Raw genomic sequence first — 17,953 nt, forward strand, 5'->3', positions numbered from 1 at the left:
CCTTTGGCTCAGGGCATGATCCCAGGGTTCTGGGATCAAGTCCTGGATTGGGCTCCCTGCAAGGAGCTTGCTTCTCCCTCTTCCTACGTCTCTGCCTCTCTCTCTGTGTCTCTCATGAATAAAAATAAACAAAATCCTTTTTAAAAAACAAATTATTGAATGTCATAAAAATAAATTATCTTAAGATCACATAAATACACAGATGACATTAGTTGATTGATTGATAGAGAAAGATATAGACAAGTAGGTATTCTTTAATGAAGAAGCAATCTTCTTAATTGTAGAAAGACAGTTACATATATTGGATAGCACAGACAACCATGTGTTCGGAAGCTGGAATTCAAAGAGTAATTTATCTAGTCCGAATATCAGTTTAGTATAAAATAATGCAGTTAGACTAAAAGTCTCTAAGTTCCTCTCCAACTGTTAAATTCTATGAATAAAGTCCACTATATCTATAATGAGAAGTGAAAATTCATCACTGGAATCTTATGTGATCATATGAGATTCATAAACTTATGTTTGGATAAGTTACATTAAAAAAAATCAAAGGATTGCTCATTCCTTTCTTTCATCTACTTTTTTGCTTCTTCTTCCAAATGGTCATTCATTAATCAAATAGGACAAAATCCTGCTCACTGATTGGGCCACACTACAAACAAGGAATTATGGCCATAGATGTGGCCCCTTTCTTCTGCTTATTTTCATGTGTTATGGTAAGGAAGCAAAGCCAGGGATCCTTGATCCCTATTCAACTTTTTCCCTGTTCTTCTTATTAAAGACCACTCAAGTGCTTGACAGATTTCACCATGTGGAATATGGTGAAGATTTGAGAAAGAAATTAGAATTGTATAAATATTCTGTTCCCTCTTGGTCTGTAGGTAATAAATGCCATGTGCTCCAATCTATCTTTGACCAATAAACTCTTGTGATAGCCAGCGATGTTGCAGCCGAAGAGGTGATATTTCATTTCTTCTGTACAACTCTTTTTAGTAGGTCAACATCCTTCAAATCCTCATGGGTGGAAGGGAAGAAAAGATTCAAAAACATTCTGATCCATAGTTTTTCAATATCTTCCTTTTAACAAAGTCTCCCCTTAATTCATTACACCACTGTGTAGTCTTTGTTTCATGTGGCCAGCAGACCAACTCAGTCACCACTCTGTGACTACAGGGCCTAGCAGGGGAACCAGTCCGGTGCAATCACAGTGCAGCTAACCATATCCATTTGTTCATGGGAGGCATGTGAGTCAAGGTAGGTCAGGGTCCTTCTCCACAAGCAAGAGCTCCCCTCCACAGCCACTAAATAAGGTAGACGTAACTCTGGGAATTGACTGTCAAGTTCACTTTCTACATCAGATGAGATTCTATCCAAGTTGAGGATTGAACGAACACATGAGAGTCGTTCAGAGAGAGTAAATGTCTTGGAAAGAATGGGTCACATAGAATACCCAGAAGCATAGTGGTGTCTGTTCCTCTTCTTTTGATTAAGTAAAGTACATGAACATCATTTTAGTATTTATTTAAGTTAGTTCAAATCATGCTTTGGAAACTTGTGTCCAGAAGAATGTTGCATTTGCTGAAAATTTAAATATTTGCCCATAATTTAAAATTTTCAAAAATATTTGTCAGCCATTTCATTTTTTAACTTACCCCTTCCTATGATCTAGCATTTTTTTCTAGTTATGATGCTTAAGATTTTTCTTAATTTAATACATTATAAGGTTTTTTAAGTGTGGTATACAAGTAATTAACTCTTTTTCAGTTATATGTATTGAAATTATATCTTCTCAGCCTGTCAACTACTTTTTAATTTGCCTTTGATGATATAATATTATTTGAAGACTTTCAGTTTCCAGATCTACAAAAATGTTTTTTCCTTTAATTCTTTCTCACTCTTCTGGTTTATCTTTAGTGATTTGTGTAAATACTGTAGAAAGGAGAACTTTACTCTTTTTATATGTATGTATATATGGGAATATTCCTTTGGTATGGACTTTAAATAAGTGTATGACTTTTGTTTTTGAAATAACATTTAAAAATTCTTACAGCCTTCCAGTTATTAGAGTCAGAAATTCCATTTAATTCTTCTCGATCTCAAAAATCCATAGAGTGTTCAGTGAAGAAATATGAAAGTGAATAAATCCACAGAGCTTCACCGAATGGCAGCAGAGAAACATCAGCAGTCAAAAGATTAGAATGAATTTCTGAAAGACAGAAGACTGATGGGAGCACCTTGATGGATATATTAGAATAAAAGGAGCTATCGCTCAGTATATTCAACAGGAAAAGCTGCAGTGAACTAGCAGCAATTTTGCACAGTGCAGCTCCCTAGAGTTAGGAGCTAAGGGAAGAGAGGTTGTGGGAGGAAGGGCAGAAATCATGATGACTGATGGAGAATCAAGCTGAAAGACATGTGCATGTTCAGGCCACCCCCATTCCTATGCATTAGGAAGTGACATTTGCTTCAATGCCAGATATAGATTGAGTGATAGGTTGAGGCAGATCGGTGGCTCCCAGAATCAGGGCTTGTTCACATTAGTCAGAGTGGCCTTGTTTGGTATTTGAATGGGTTTGAATTCTTACCTATATCCTGCTTCATGCTTATGACCTGGAAACAACTTAGTAAAATCTCAAAATATCACACACACACACACACACACACACACACACACACACACCACATACATCTCTCTCGTTCAAGGAACAGGCCTATTCAGCAGAGGAAACCCTTGCTAGCCACATAGATAATCTACTAGATCCTTTATGATTATCAGTGACAAATTAAGAATTCGTTGATATCTTAGAAATTCCATGGTTCCCCAAAAGGAGCAAATATGAACAAATGAGACAGCTAATCCTCCAGGAAAAGCAATAAAATTCAGATCAGAGAATGGAGTACAAATAATAAACTACTTCTAATGAATATGTCAGTTTAGGTAAGATATTGTTACAATGAAATATAAACAGTCAGTTATGAATTAGGATAATAGTTATCTAAAATTTAAAATATGGTTACTGAGAATTGAATCCAGTAAAGTATTTGAAATGGAAGATTAAAAATTATTTCAGAACATAGAACTAAAATTACAGATAAAAATGGTAGAGAAGATATTGGCAAACCATATTTCCATATCCCTCCATTGGAAGACTTGTGAAGTATTTTTTTGAAGTATTTAAAAACCAGAAAGAATGAAAAAAATGGACGGGAAGAAATTATCAAAGAAATAAAAGAAATTTTCCAGAGGTGAAGAAAAAGACATATGTCCTCAAATTGGAAATGTTCACTTAGTATCAAGAAGATTGATTCTTTCAAGCCCACACTTACTTCGAGATTCCACATTAAAAAAAAAAAAAAAAAAAAAACTAAGAAAAAAATAAGGAAAATTCTCTATAAATTTCCAGGGGAAAAATAGGTAATCCTTTGTATGGAAATAAGACTCACAATAAACTTTAGATTTCTCACAGCCCCATTGGAAGCTAGATGACAATATATTCCATCTATAGAGAATGGACAAAACAAGATGCAGCCAGTATCCTTCCAATTCATTCTTTCTGAAAAAATAATTAATATATACTGCAAAAAGAAAAGTCACCCAGCAAGTGTCAAACATGGGCTTCAGAAATGAGTAGATAAGACATTCTCATAGTAAGATAAGACACTCTCATAGTAACAACCATTCAACACACCTTAGGAGGAGTCACTATTTATCAGAGCATTCAAGAAACCATTACAGATTGACCTTACCGATTTGAAAAAGGCATATAGTTCTTGAGATAAAACAATAAAATGTAAACAAAAAATCCAAGAGAAAATACAGAGCTCTAAATAAGGAAGACAGTGCAAAGCAAACTAACATGTGAGATGATATTGAATAATGAATAAAGTGAGAAAAAGAACATGCTTTGAACCCTTGGGGTTTTCCCCTTTTAGATGCAAGTTCAGTGACATATTGCCATGATTCCCCTGGAAATCTATCTGGTTCTGAATAAACTATATTGACATAATTTTAATATGGCATCTCAGCCTTAAGTTTTCAGGGTCACCTGTAGTGAAATCATGGAGGTCTGTAACATTACAGACCTGTAATCATGGAAGTCTGTGAATATTACAGAATGCAACTTTTTTTACATTGGAAAGGAGTACTGACAGATACCCAAGGTAGAGAAGGAAAGGAGGGAGGAGTGAAGAGATTCTGAAGTTGATAGGTCAAAAGATGGTTTTAAGTCTATTATTTAAAATTTTATAAGTAATTAATAGAACCAAGATTTATATAAACCATTGAAGAAAAGGGGAGATGAAGGAGTTTAATTGAAGCTAATCTTTGATAAATGGAAGCAGATAATGCTTAGAGTTGATCAATCAGGAAATTGTGGCATAAACTTACAATTAATATACTATAGATGATCAGAGAACTGCTAGAATCAGAAACAGTCCAAATTGTATATATGACAAATGGAATATGGACATGTGTCCAGGAGACAGATATTCAACTGTACATCCTTCAGAAAGTGTTAGAAATGTATTTCCCTTGCGTGTCCTAATTTTACAATCATAAAAATGAAAATGAAGAGTTTTAGAGAGTTTGTTTTCAAATATTTTTTCTAAAAGATTAAATAATTTATTCTTGCCATATGACTCATTTCACCATATATAGGTTATATGGAAACATTGTAATAGGGGGCTAAATTTAAATTAATTGAAATATACCCTATTAGAAAATATAATTACTAAAGTATTTTGACTTTTAAATTTTATCTCCTGCATTTATAAAAAAAATTATAAGAAATAAGCCATTACAGGTAATGTTAAAAATTGCAGTGGTAAATCCAATTCATACTGTGGGGTCATTATACATTTAGTGTGACTCCAAGGGTTTTCTTTATCAACAGCAATGTTAAGTGTGAATTTCAATTTGAAGTGATAGCAACAAAACATTTAAAAGCTTTCCATCAAAAAAGAAGTGTTTTTATTAGTTTGGAATGAGGGGTGCTGGGTGACTCAGTTGATTAAGCAACTGCCTTTGGCTCAGATCATGATCTCAGGATCTTGGGATAGAGCCCCACATTGGGCTCTCTGCTCAGCAGAGAGTCTGCTTCTCCCTCTCTGCCCCTCCCCTCTCTTTCTCAAATAAATAATAAAATTCGCAAAATTTTACTTCTCTTCTTTTATTTCTCAAATAAATAAAATTATTTCTCAATAAATATTTCTCAAAATAATAAATATTTCTCAAAAAATTTCTCAAATAAATAATAAAATTTCCAAAAAATTCACAGAGAGAGAGAGAGAGAGAGAGGTAGAGACACAGGCAGAGAGAGAAGCAGGCTCCATACAGCGAGTCTGATGTGGGACTCTCCTGCAGACTCCAGGATCATGCCCTGGGCCAAAGGCAGACGCTCAACCACTGAGCCATGCAGGCATCCTCCCTAAAATATATATATATATATAAAATAGTTTGGGAATGACTTTCAATAATGATTTCAAAAATGATTTTCTTCTTAACCACAATATTTTTTCCCTAATCATTCTATCCTATCAACTATTATTTATGTGTTTGTCCCTTAATCAGAAACCTGTTCTGATTCGGTCTATCAGCATGAATATTTTACTGGGCAGCTTGACAATAATCAGAGTCTGCTGTCAGGAAAAAAAAAAAAAAGAGAGAGAGAGAGAGAGAGAGAAATTGGAAGAGGGAGTACATTATTATCTGTTTCAGTAACTGAATTCCAGAAGTGCCTGAACTCAGGAACCAGGAGTAAAACCTGAAGTTTTTAGAAAGCCTTCCAAAACTGATTGCAACTCATGTTGTCATTGTTGGTGCTGTTGCTTATCTAACACATATATCAAAGATCATCTACAGTACACTGCCCTAGCATTAGAGCTGCTCCCTCCACATCAGAAAATTTGATTAGGAGTTTAGAAATGAACTTGGTGCCACCTGACTTTGAGTAAAATCTGTAAGCATATTGGTTAAAAACGGAGGCTCAATCAGACTGCTAACTCCACTGCTTATTGACTATAAATGATTATCTCTGTGCCTCTGCTGCTTCATCTATAAGATAAAGAATAGTCTACTTATAGCTTGGTGATACTATAGGGAATAAACAGATGATACATGAAAAGCCCTTGAAATAGTGTCTGACAGAGTTGATGTTTACTGTAATTATATCTGCTCCTTACAGAAACTCATGCAAAGTAGATTCACAGAGTATCACTAAATTCTACAGCAATCTCTACTCGATTCAGAGCAGGGCCCTATGTGATTATTCTAAATCTCTACTCTCTCATGTGGTTGGACATACAGGAAGAACATACTGAACTTCAGGGAAAATAAAAATGAATATAATTGCCATTTATGTGAATACTATGTTCTAATGAAATAGTAAATTATACTGATGTACAAGTGGCTTTACAAAACAAATGCCATGTCTTATTTATGCAAAATCTGGTGAGGTTCAATAACTTTAAAGGGTAGTTTTTTTTACTAAGTGGTATCTTGGGAGATCTGCCTAGTTTTTGTACTATGATTTCTTCAACACGAAGTATAGCTTTGGAAAAGATAGAAGGTTGTAGAAGGACTTTACACAGACTCATTCCTAAGGTGGCACCCATCCTTTCTACTCATGTCTATTGACCACAATGAGTCATGCACCTACCCAACTATAGCTAGACTGGGAAGGATAGTTTTCCACGTGTCCAGATAGGAGAGGTCAACCAGATAAGCCTGAAATGGCTATACTATATGCTCTTTAATTAGTTTCTGAAGAGTTCCAAATCAATGGTCAGATTTTATCCTATTTATATCTCTCTCTTCTTTTCCCTCCTCAAAATAATTAGCCCATTATAGATAGGAATAGAAGTTAGTTACAGGTATATACATTGCCAAAGAAAACAGTTATGGCTAGTAGGTCTTAATGTCATAATCCTTTTTTTTTTTTTTTACTTTCACAAACCATTCTGCAATTTGAAAGTATATTCAAATAATTGTACAAGTTTTAAACAAATGCTTACTCAAGCAAACCATCTGTACTATTAAATGAGATTTTTATTTATTTTTTTCCTAAAAACTATCTCTCAACTGTAACTTTCCTCCTATTATCTAATGCACATGAATTGGACATTTTGTGTGTATAGTTGATGTTAAATGGTTTAATGAAATAATCAAAACTCTCTCTAGAAGAATGTATTCAGAAGATTTCCTTGGCAAGATGACTAACTGAATCTATAAAATTTTAATGATGAATTTAATAGGATAAGGAATTTATGTGGTCTGTGGATACAATTCAGGGCAGCTTCATATCAGCAATGCAGAACCACATCTACTAGGACTCTTGCTAAAAGAAGCTGACATATTTTCCAGAGTCCTTAACAAGTAAGAAAGAGGCCATTTGTTTTAAAATATTCAAGGGTATAGGACACAGGAAATATTTTCTACATCTTATTTTTTTCTCTGCATAATAAACTGTAAACTTGAACAAGGATCTCATTCTCATTGTATCACATAAATATGCTAGAAAAGAACAATATATATGACATTTGGATATATTCTATGTCAACAAGAAACTTTCCTCCTGGATATGTTATAAGAACAGAAAGCTCAACTTGGTCTAAATAAATGAGCTACAAACTTCTGTAAAGGCAAATGAACAATAAGAAAATAAAAAATAAACACAAAATACCAACTAAACAGAAATCCATGGCCATAAATGCTATTTTTTTTTTAAAAAGTAGTTTTCTACTGTTCATTCTGCTAGAAATTTTATTTTATTCATTCACATATGTATCCATTCAACAAACACATATGAAATATTTAGTCTGTTTGGTTTCCACAAAATGTGTGACTTAAAACTAAATGAGAAAGGTCTTACTCTTGGGGGACCTGCAGATTCTAGTATACGACATCTATGTTTTGAGTTTTTGAGTGTATCACTCTTCTAGGACCTACATTATAAATGCCTGAAAAAGTATCTGAATACATAAAGAGTTTAGAGAAATTTTTAAAATATTTTTGTTTTTTCTTTTTTTAGAGTGAGAGAGCACACAGGTGCATGTGGTGGGAGTAGAGAGACAGAGGGAGGGGGGAGAGAGCAAATCCTAAGCAGGTTCCACACCCATTGTGGAACCCTACACTGGGCTTGATGTCATGACCCTGAGATCATGACCTGAGTGGAAATCAGGAGCCAGACACTTAACCAACTGATCCACCCAAACATCCCAGAGAGAATTTTTCAAATTTTTTTAAAAGTAATCTCCACACTCAACATAGGGCTTAAACTCATGACCCCAAGATCAAGAGTCCCATGCTCTTCCAACTGAGCCAGCCAGGTGCTAGAGAAATTTTTGAAACAGGATGCCTGGGATGAATATAAGTCTTAAAATGAAATCACATCTGAGAGAAAAGAGGTGTTGATTAAATTTCACATTGAGGAGCAAATGATCTAGTCCCACATTGTATATTTACGGAGAAGACCTGGGAGAAAATCCCAGTACAGAGTCAGTGGCATGAAGATTAGTGGCAAAGAAGTGAAATACCAAGAGAAGTTACAAAGAAAGTTGCCTGTGATAAAAAGTATCTGTTATTTCATTGCTTCTCCTTTGGTAGCTGTAATGCAAAAAATGGAAGAGAAGATAGGTCATAAAATGGTAGTACAAATATAATATTGGCAAACGTGATCACAAAACAGACAGTAAATCAGACACCACAAAGGATACATAATTTATGAAATGCAAGGTTAACAATGAATCAGAATTTTCAAACTTGGTCTAAAATTCTGGTATCATAGAGAAAAGAGAGAGTCAATACTGGCATCTCCTCTTTCTTTCATTGATACTAAATGGAACCTAGGGAATATTACTTGATACATATCTTTGGTATTTTTTTAATCTTTCATTTTCTATCCCATTCCTATTCTATTCCTCTTCTTTCATTAGCCCATATATTAACCCAATATTTATTGAGTGCCTTCCAGTTACCAGGCACTGTTTGGGGAACCGATGATAGTTACAACAGTGCCTAGAATTGACAAAGTCCTTCCCTTAGTGTGGATTCAGTCTCCAAGGAGGAGACAGATAATAAACAAATATACAAGCAATATATGAAGTCAAGTGATAAATATAATTAATGAAAGCAAAGCAGAGAGGAGGAGAGCAGTGAGTATGATGGAAGCAGTAGATTTTGCTGTTTCGTAGGAATACACAGTGAAAGGTTCTGTAGGTAGGTGACATTTGCACAAAACTGAAGGAAGTGATGGAGCTACCTGGTGAGGTGCCTGCAAGAAGAAGAGGTAGTAAAGTGATTTGGATTTTCTGTGTTCACCGAATCAAACCACCAGGAGGGCAGAGATCCTAGAGCTAAATGAACAAGGAAGCTGGTGGTGGGGATTGAGCATAGTGAAAATGTTCCTTTCACAGAAGTACAGAAAGAGTTCCTATAGGGCTACACGCTCTGTTGAACATCCCCTAGTTTTAATCTGAGTGAGATAGAGATCTGCAGCAGAATAGTGATATGAATTGATTGTTATTTTTTTTAATCCCTCAGTTATTTATGTGTATAGAGAGTGGACCATGGGGGCAAGAGTGAAGGCATGTTAGAAGCAACTACAATAACCCAGCTGAAAGAGAATGGTGGCCTAGAACAGTGGTTGCAGTGGAAGGACAAATTCTGGATTTTTTTTTCAAAATATGGAACATAAGAATTTCTGATAGATTGGTTGTGGGGTTTTTAATATCTCACTAATACCTTCCCTTATTTGCACACACACATATCTCATGTTGCCCATTGAAATTCCTATTGCTTCAGTACATCTAATTTAAGTTAGCAAGAAAGGAAAGGGTATTGTATATTATTGATCGTTTCTTTTCAACTCATTAAGGAGTACTTATGGTAAAAAAGTAAGAATGAATGTTAATTTGACTAATCTGAAATTCATAGGCTTTTGTGAGGTGCATTAAAATGAAGTAGAATACTGTGGTAATGTTGGGAGCATATTAAAATGGGAAGGAGTTCTCATACTCCGTCCCATTTTACGAACAAATCAATTAATAGACTCTTCCAGTGTTTATAGGTCAGTTACAGATGCCTCTATAATCATGTGCCATCACAAAATTTACAATAAGGCCTAACAAAAGACATTAAAGAAAAGTGGTTAAGTGAATACACTCCAAAGACAGATGGCCTGTGTTCTAATTCTGGCTCTGCAATTGCCTGGCTTTTGTGACCTTAGCAAAATAACCTCTTTACACATTAGTTTTCTCATCTAGAGACCTGGGGTGATGAGAATAATGACAATTACCTCATACAGCTGTTGTAAGCAGTCAATGAATTAACAAATCACATTCATAATGGTGCCTGACAAATAATAAGTACACATTAAATATGAGTAAGTATTCATTAAGTATATTCACTATGTGATTAAGTGACTTATTAACATGAATATAGAGACACACATACATATATACCAAAGCTTCATTACAAGTTTAGACCATATTTTCCTTTAACTAAGGATCTTTACTAACATGGTGATCTATGTAACAACTTATATGGCATTTTTTTGGATGCTAATAAGCCACTTGAGGGAACTTTAATCCCTGAAATTCCAAGAAACTTAATAGTGTTACCACTATAATATTTGTTGAGAAAAAAGACATTCAAAATGCTTTCCAGAAATAGAGCAATATATATTGATCCAAACACTAATACTATATATCTGCCCTCTTCCAACACTGTCTGAGGTCCTACTTGAATCAGGTGCATATCACCCACACAAACAGTGTGTTATTAGGATTTGAAATAGACTTCCTTTGGATTAAACTACTGCTGTTTTGTCTTGTACTACTTGAGGACAATGACCATATCTCTTCTTTAAAAACAAAACAAAACAAAACAAAACAAAACAAAAAAAAAAACACCACTCGAAATTCCACAGAGCACAGCCAGGACTATGAAATCAGAGTGAAATATATTTAAGGCTGTTTTCTTGATCGTTTGAACATCACTTTAAACATGCCAGTATAAAATCATTCTTAATTGTTCTGCAGCAGAAAAATCAGCGTTTTAGTGATTTGCAATTTAATTTTGATGAACAACTTTCAGAGTTAAGGAATAGTGGTTTCTCTATCATAATCAGTTCTAAATATAAAAGTGTTCTAATTTAATGGTGTGGATTATGGGGATTTTTTAATCCTCAGAAGCAGAATCTGCATTCTATTTATGTAGAGTCATCCCCCTCTCCCCCATATTCTCACAACATTGGGGACTGAAGAATCGGGCCAACTGCTGCACCTGTACATCATTTGCACCTGTATCACTGGTAACTCCAGGAAAGGCGGGAACCGGTTGGAGTAATTCTAATGATTTGGATACAGAGGAAAACACTACCACTGGTATATTTTCATTGTCTTTTAAAAATTCTGTTGACATTTTTACCCCTGAACAGTGTTCATTATGGTTGCAAAAGTGTACCAGGCCATTTGTTTTATAGCATAAGAGATTTATTCTACTTTAAAGGCGTTCATCAAAGCATTGTCTTTGGCAACTGAAAATATGTCATGCAGAATTGCATTCTGTTATCAAATGACATTAATCTAAGATCTGAGGTTACCCTGAGGTGGGGAAATAAATTGAAATTGGGAGTGTTGAACATGGCACATAGAGTGATGCTCTACACTGAACTAATAATAAATCTATTTGGGACATTGTTAGTCTTTTAAAATAGTGAAGATTTTTGTGGGCTTTAAAATAAGAGTCAGGGAAGATCAGATTTTAACATATTTGGTAATTTTGGAGCAAGAGAAAAGGAGATGAAAAATAGAAGCAAAAATAGACATTTTCTCCAAATTGTATATCTTTAGAAATATGTCATGTTGTAAGAACCGTTCACTATATCTTTCATAAATGGCTAATTTAAGAGTAAATCTAAAGTTATTATAGTTACTGTGGCAGAGCCAAATAACAATTATATTTATGATAGTTATAATACTTTCTCACCTATTGCATTTAAAATATACATATATGATGGGAAATAACTAAGAATGATATGGGCTTTTTGTTTTTATTATACCAATATTTTCTGCTAATTAGTCAATGAATTAGAAACCACATTAAAATTGAGGTTGCTTATTTAAGAAGAGCTTGGGATATTTTTGAAAACATGGTTCAGTTATCATTAAAATAGATTAGGAAATATTCTTAGACTCAAACCCTGAGTTAAAAGTCACATCCTTAAGATTTGTCACCTTTAATTAATTTTAACTCCTTAAGTGCTTTCAACTGTTAGTGTATATTATTTAGTCCTGCTTTGTTATGTTCGTATGTTTTCCTTAAATCTTATCCCTGAATTTCTTATACTGAGCTCTGTTTGTTTAAAAATAAATAATAAATGCAAAATTTATTAGCCTCCCTAGGTTCCCTAGGCATCCTTTATTAACAATAGACCGTAGATAGGCTGGTGCAAAACTTTCTACACATGTTTATTTAACAACATACCTGGGGCACCTGGGTGGCATGGTCAGTTAAGCTTCAAACTCTTGGTTTCAGCTCAGATAGTGATCCCTGGATCATGAGATTGAGCCTGCTTCTCCCTCTCCCTCTGCTTGTCACTTTCCCTGTTTGTGTTCTTTCTCTCTCTCTCTCTCTCTCTCTCCCTCTCCCTCTCTTTCTCTATCAAATAAATAAAATCTTTTAAAATAAATAAAATACAAATAAAAGTAGGGAACTCATAAAATATTCATACACACACAAACAAGGATTAATTTTAAATTTAAAAAATCTAGGAGTTGGAACTTGATCCTACATGCAATGGAATCCAGTGAGGAATTTTAAGAAATTGAGTGTCAGGTAATATATTTAAAAAAAATCACTCTGGTTATTTTATGTTTATATTAAGTAACCTGATTGTACTATGACCTATTTTGTAATTAACTACATTTAATACTAATGTTGTTTCACTTTGTGCTTTAAATATTCCTTTTCAGTATATTCCTATCACAATATCTGTTACTTTAGTAATTTGTCTATGTCTAGGAAAGTGAAATAGATTTATGGAGGTACTTAATGACCTTTAAGTCATGCTTGTCACATTTTCTAGAGATGCCTTTGCCTACAGTACCCCCAAAGTGGCCTGACCATTAAGAAAGAACCAACTGGAACTAATCAGTAATGTGAAAAAGCCTGAAAATGAGCCTGTAACATTGGATTTCAAAATAATGAACAGGCTGAGAGATACAGTAAGAAAGAGGTCTTGAGTGTTAAGTAAGCACACTTCAAAGTTAAAAGAAACTAATAGTAATAAGCATGCCTTTGATTAATAACCTGCTTTATCCTACAAAGAGCTTTTGTATTAACTCATTTTATCCTAGCAACCTCTTTATGATATATTTTATCTCTAGTTTAAAATCAGGGAAGGAAAAAAAAAAAAAGGCTAAGTGGCTGCCTGTGTCTTAGGACTTCTAAGTGACTGAGCAAGGCCTTGAACCTAGGTCATCTGATAACAACTCCAGGACTATTTCCATCACTCCACAGAGTGTTCCACAGCTAAGACCTGGAAAATTAAATGTTTCAGATGGATGGAAGCTCTTAAGGAGCCATCTCAATGAGAGGTTGAAGGGAAGTTTATCTCGATTATTTGTAAGATTTTTTTAACTATTCACACACACACAGAGAGAGAGAGAGAGAGAGAGAGAGAGAGACTAAACCAAATGCTATAAACCAGACTATATTATCCCTAGTTCAAGGTATTGTCATGGTGAGCCACTGGTGTTAATGGAAATGCCTATCAAAAGGTATAGATATTTAGGAACAGAAATTGTTGAAAACCAATGATCCAATAATTTCATTCTAAAAAAATAATCTTGAATAATTTCTACCTGAAAGTAAGAAGAAATGTGGTCAAATAAATTAATATAAATGCCACACTGTTCACTGAGTACATCAAGTATGAAATAAGCTAGTGTGGAAGATGAACAAAAGTCATACCATAGGATAAAAACAATAGGATCTTGTGGTTCTGAAAGAAGAGTGTCAGAAAGATTTAGACTTAGAATAGATTGAGACATATAAAATGAAACAGCAAACAAAGGAGTTAATTAACAAAGAAACAAAACTTCACTTTTAATTATAAAAGAAAACATATTCATTAGTTAAAAAGTTGAAAAAATACAAAGAACCGCAGAAAAGAAATTAAAAATTACCAAGAACCTCATAACCCAGAGATAGGCATTACTAGCACTATAGAACTTTCTCTTATATACACATTGTTTGAATATATTTATTGTTTTTCAGAGAGACTGAGCATGTTTTATATTCTCACCATAAGTACTCATTAATACTTCTGCTAACAATAATAATAATTTGCCCTGTGGTCTTCCTCTCTACAAAGATATGCTACTAAGTCCTTTAAGTGCATTATCTCATTTAATTATTTTTAATTGAAATATATTATATTGAATTACATATAACATTATGTAAGCTTAAGGTATATAACATGTGTATTTGACACATTTATATATTGCTATATGATCACCACTGTAGAATTAGCTAACATCTGTATCACATCACATAGTTGTCATTTAATTCTTTTAAATGACTCAGTGCTCTTTTTCTATCTTTAGAATACTAGTGCTTCCTGAAACTCTACTTGTCTGAGCTCATTTTAGCTTAACAATATAACCCGTTTCCTGGCATATCTAAAAGAATCATTTAATGCTAATTTTTTAAAAAAGTAATCAGCGGACCTTTACACATGATTAACATTTAGGGAGGAGTGTTAACAGATGATGCAGAAAAACAGTCAAGATGGTAGGTTTATTCTGTAATTCTGTAAATCTTCAGGAAAATTATGAATTTTGTTTACGTAAAAACATTTTATTTTATTTTTTTAAAGATTTTATTTATTAATTCATGAGAGACATAGACAGAGGCATACAGGCAGAGGGAGAAGCAGGCTCCATGCAGGAAGCCCAATGCGGGACTTGATCTCGAGACTCCAGGATCACACCCTGGGCGGAAGGCAGGGGCCAAACCATTGAGCCACCCAGGGATCCCCTATAAAAATATCTTAAAACCTATAATTTAACATAAAATTATGAAACCACTGTTACTACCATTAGTATATTTTTTAGTTATTAATATATAAAAGTCAGATTTCAGATTTTTTTTGTTTTTATTTTATTTTAGAGAAAAAGAGAGTGCAAGCACAAGTGGGGAAGGAGGGCAGAGGGAGAGAGAGAGAGAGAAAAATCTCAGGAGGCTCCACACCCAGTAGAGCCTGAAACGAGTCTAGATTCTCAGAATAGGTTCGGTTCAATCTAAGAAGTTTGAGGAGTGAAAATTGTATCATAAGAAATTGACATGTTTGTATTATTTGAGATGCTTATTCTTGAAAAAATAAAAAGGATAAATATTAGAAATATTTTGGAAAAACCCATGAAAAATCCAATGAAATAGTGTCAGAGTTGTTGCCTACATAAATTAAGAACTGAATGGCTAAATGGGAAATGATAAGTTAAAAAATAAAGTGATGATGCTGAGAATCTAAGCATGTCAATGGTATACAAAAACATAATATTAGAAAGAAGTGCAAATTGACTGGGGTATATATTTGGTTATTTGAAATGACACAGATGAAAACTAGCCTGCCCTTAGATATTTCAATCAAAATGGCAAGAATATGTAAGTATATGCAACAAGGGCTATTTATTCCTTTGGATAAAAAGTAGTGAAGGGTGCAGGTAACTTTTGTCAATTGTGCTTAATTCTGTTTCAGCTTCTGTTGATATAACTTTACAGAAAATATTTCCATCCTATCCATGCTAATTCTTCCTCACTGTGTGGACACAATTATAAAATGTAATTCCCTGCATATTAAAATTTCTGGCATATTATCAACTACTGAAAGGAAAACTATGAAGAAAAGAACTACCAAACTTACATATACATGATGTTCAACAAATACACTCCCATTGAATGTAGGTTGGACACAGTGACTTTCAACAAATAAAATATAGAAAAAGATAGATTATGTCACTTTTTGAGATTAGATAACAAAAAGATTTATTTCCTCTCATGCTCTGAGAAAAGCCAACTGTCATGTTGTTAATCTACCTACGGAGAATCCACTAAGCAAGAAACTAAAGGAAATCTCTTGCCAACAATCAGTGAGAAACTGAAAATTTCAGTCCAAGAGCCCATGAGAAAGTGAATGTTTTCAAAATTAACTTGAAAATAAAATTGACTTGAATGACTTCACTCATTCAAACTTTCAGATGAGACCATAGCCCCAGCTGACATTTTGATTGCAGCCTTGTGAGAGAGCTTGAGGCCAAGGCATCCAGCTGACACAAACCTGATATCTGACCCATAGGATACTGAATTTAATGTTTACTGCTTTACCTACTAGACTTGTGAATGCTGTGTTTAACAGCAATATATAATAACTAAAACATGTTTAGAAGTAAGCTTCTTCTATTCTGTAGAATAAATACTTCACAGACCAAACATATAAATGTCATCCTGACGCTGAGCAAAATACAGATATGTGATTATCTCATAATTCTACTGCATCTACTTTAGGTAATTTACATAAATTATCTCTTGGGAATGAAACTAGTCAAGCCTTGCTATATCATATAACAAGTACTAGCTTATCAAGACTTTTTCCCCTAGAAGACTTAGTCTGCTTCATAAGGTTTTCTGAAAAATCTCTGGACACAATCAGATTTTTCTGAGGATTTAGAGAGATAAAAAAACATTTACACAGTAGAAGTTTCAGCAACATAGACACAAACATTATTGATTCTATTTTCAAAAAGTTCTGAGCTGTCTCTTTTCCCCAAGCTTCGGGCTCCTACCATGTTTTTTTTTCTTTTTTTCAACTTCTTTCTCCTGTGTTGATCCACTCTGCTCATTTTAATCTTTTTTTACCCACCCTAAAATTATTCTTCATTTATTTTTAGAGCCAATTTGTTTTGATTACTTGCCTCCTACAAATTTATGCCTTCCTTTTCTTATTCTCCATTCACAGGTTTCCTATAAGTGTATTTTCCAAAGGAGAAAAATTTCTTCCAGATGACTAACTCCATTGACAAGTTGTTAAGATAATTATTGTGTTTTTCCCAGGAACATTGGATTTGAGGTCTCAACCAGCAACTAACATATCATGTTTATATCTTAGCAAAGATTGGTGATACTGGATAAAGTCATCCTTCAGGGAAAGGACATCTTCAAAAGAAGCTGAATTTTTTTTTTTTTTTTGGATACCATTAATTATAAAAGAGAGACATGAAAATTATTTACATAATGGAAGATTTCACAATTTCACTGGAATGGGCAGCTTCACTTCATGCCATTTTAATAATGATTTCAGTCCACATACATTCTGAGAATGTCACCATGTCTAAATAAGGAATAATACTTGTCTTCTAGAACTACTTTGGTGCCTTCATATTCTGCGAGAAGAACTTTATCTCCAACTTTCACACTAATTGGTTGAATCTCTGCACCTTTTCCTTTAGAACCTGATCCAACAGCTACTACTGTTGCTTGCAACACTTATCCTTGAGATTTTTATGAAAGCATAATACCTCTTTTGGTTACAGATTCAACTAAAATTCGGTCAAAGAGGGGAAGAAAGTTTCTGAACACTTGCCCTGCCATGACTCCAGGCTCTGCAGTTTGACCCTGCTCTGGAGCTGTCACCACTGCCAAGAGAAGTTTTGTTTTGTTTTGTTTTGTTTTGTTTTGTTTTGTTTTTTGTTTTTTGTTTTTTAAGTTTAGCAACAGCAAAAGGAGACCTACTGATGGTATGGAAAGAGCCCCCAACCAAATTCACTTTGTTTAAGACATCCTGTTCACAGTCAATTAGGTACACCCCACCACCACCCCTGCCAGTTTAACACTAAAAATAAACTTCCTAAAAACAACTTTAGAAGCCATCTCACAGTATAGTACCACTTAGTG

General features: G+C 34.1%; 1 pseudogene; it reads right to left on the reverse strand.

Annotated features, from left to right (window-relative positions):
• Positions 1-17,356: 17,356 nt before the first annotated feature.
• Positions 17,357-17,650, reverse strand: LOC112923616 (10 kDa heat shock protein, mitochondrial pseudogene; annotated as a pseudogene).
• Positions 17,651-17,953: the final 303 nt, after the last annotated feature.

Source organism: Vulpes vulpes, chromosome 2 (assembly GCF_048418805.1).
Source record: "Vulpes vulpes isolate BD-2025 chromosome 2, VulVul3, whole genome shotgun sequence".
Taxonomy (NCBI): Eukaryota; Metazoa; Chordata; class Mammalia; order Carnivora; family Canidae; genus Vulpes; species Vulpes vulpes.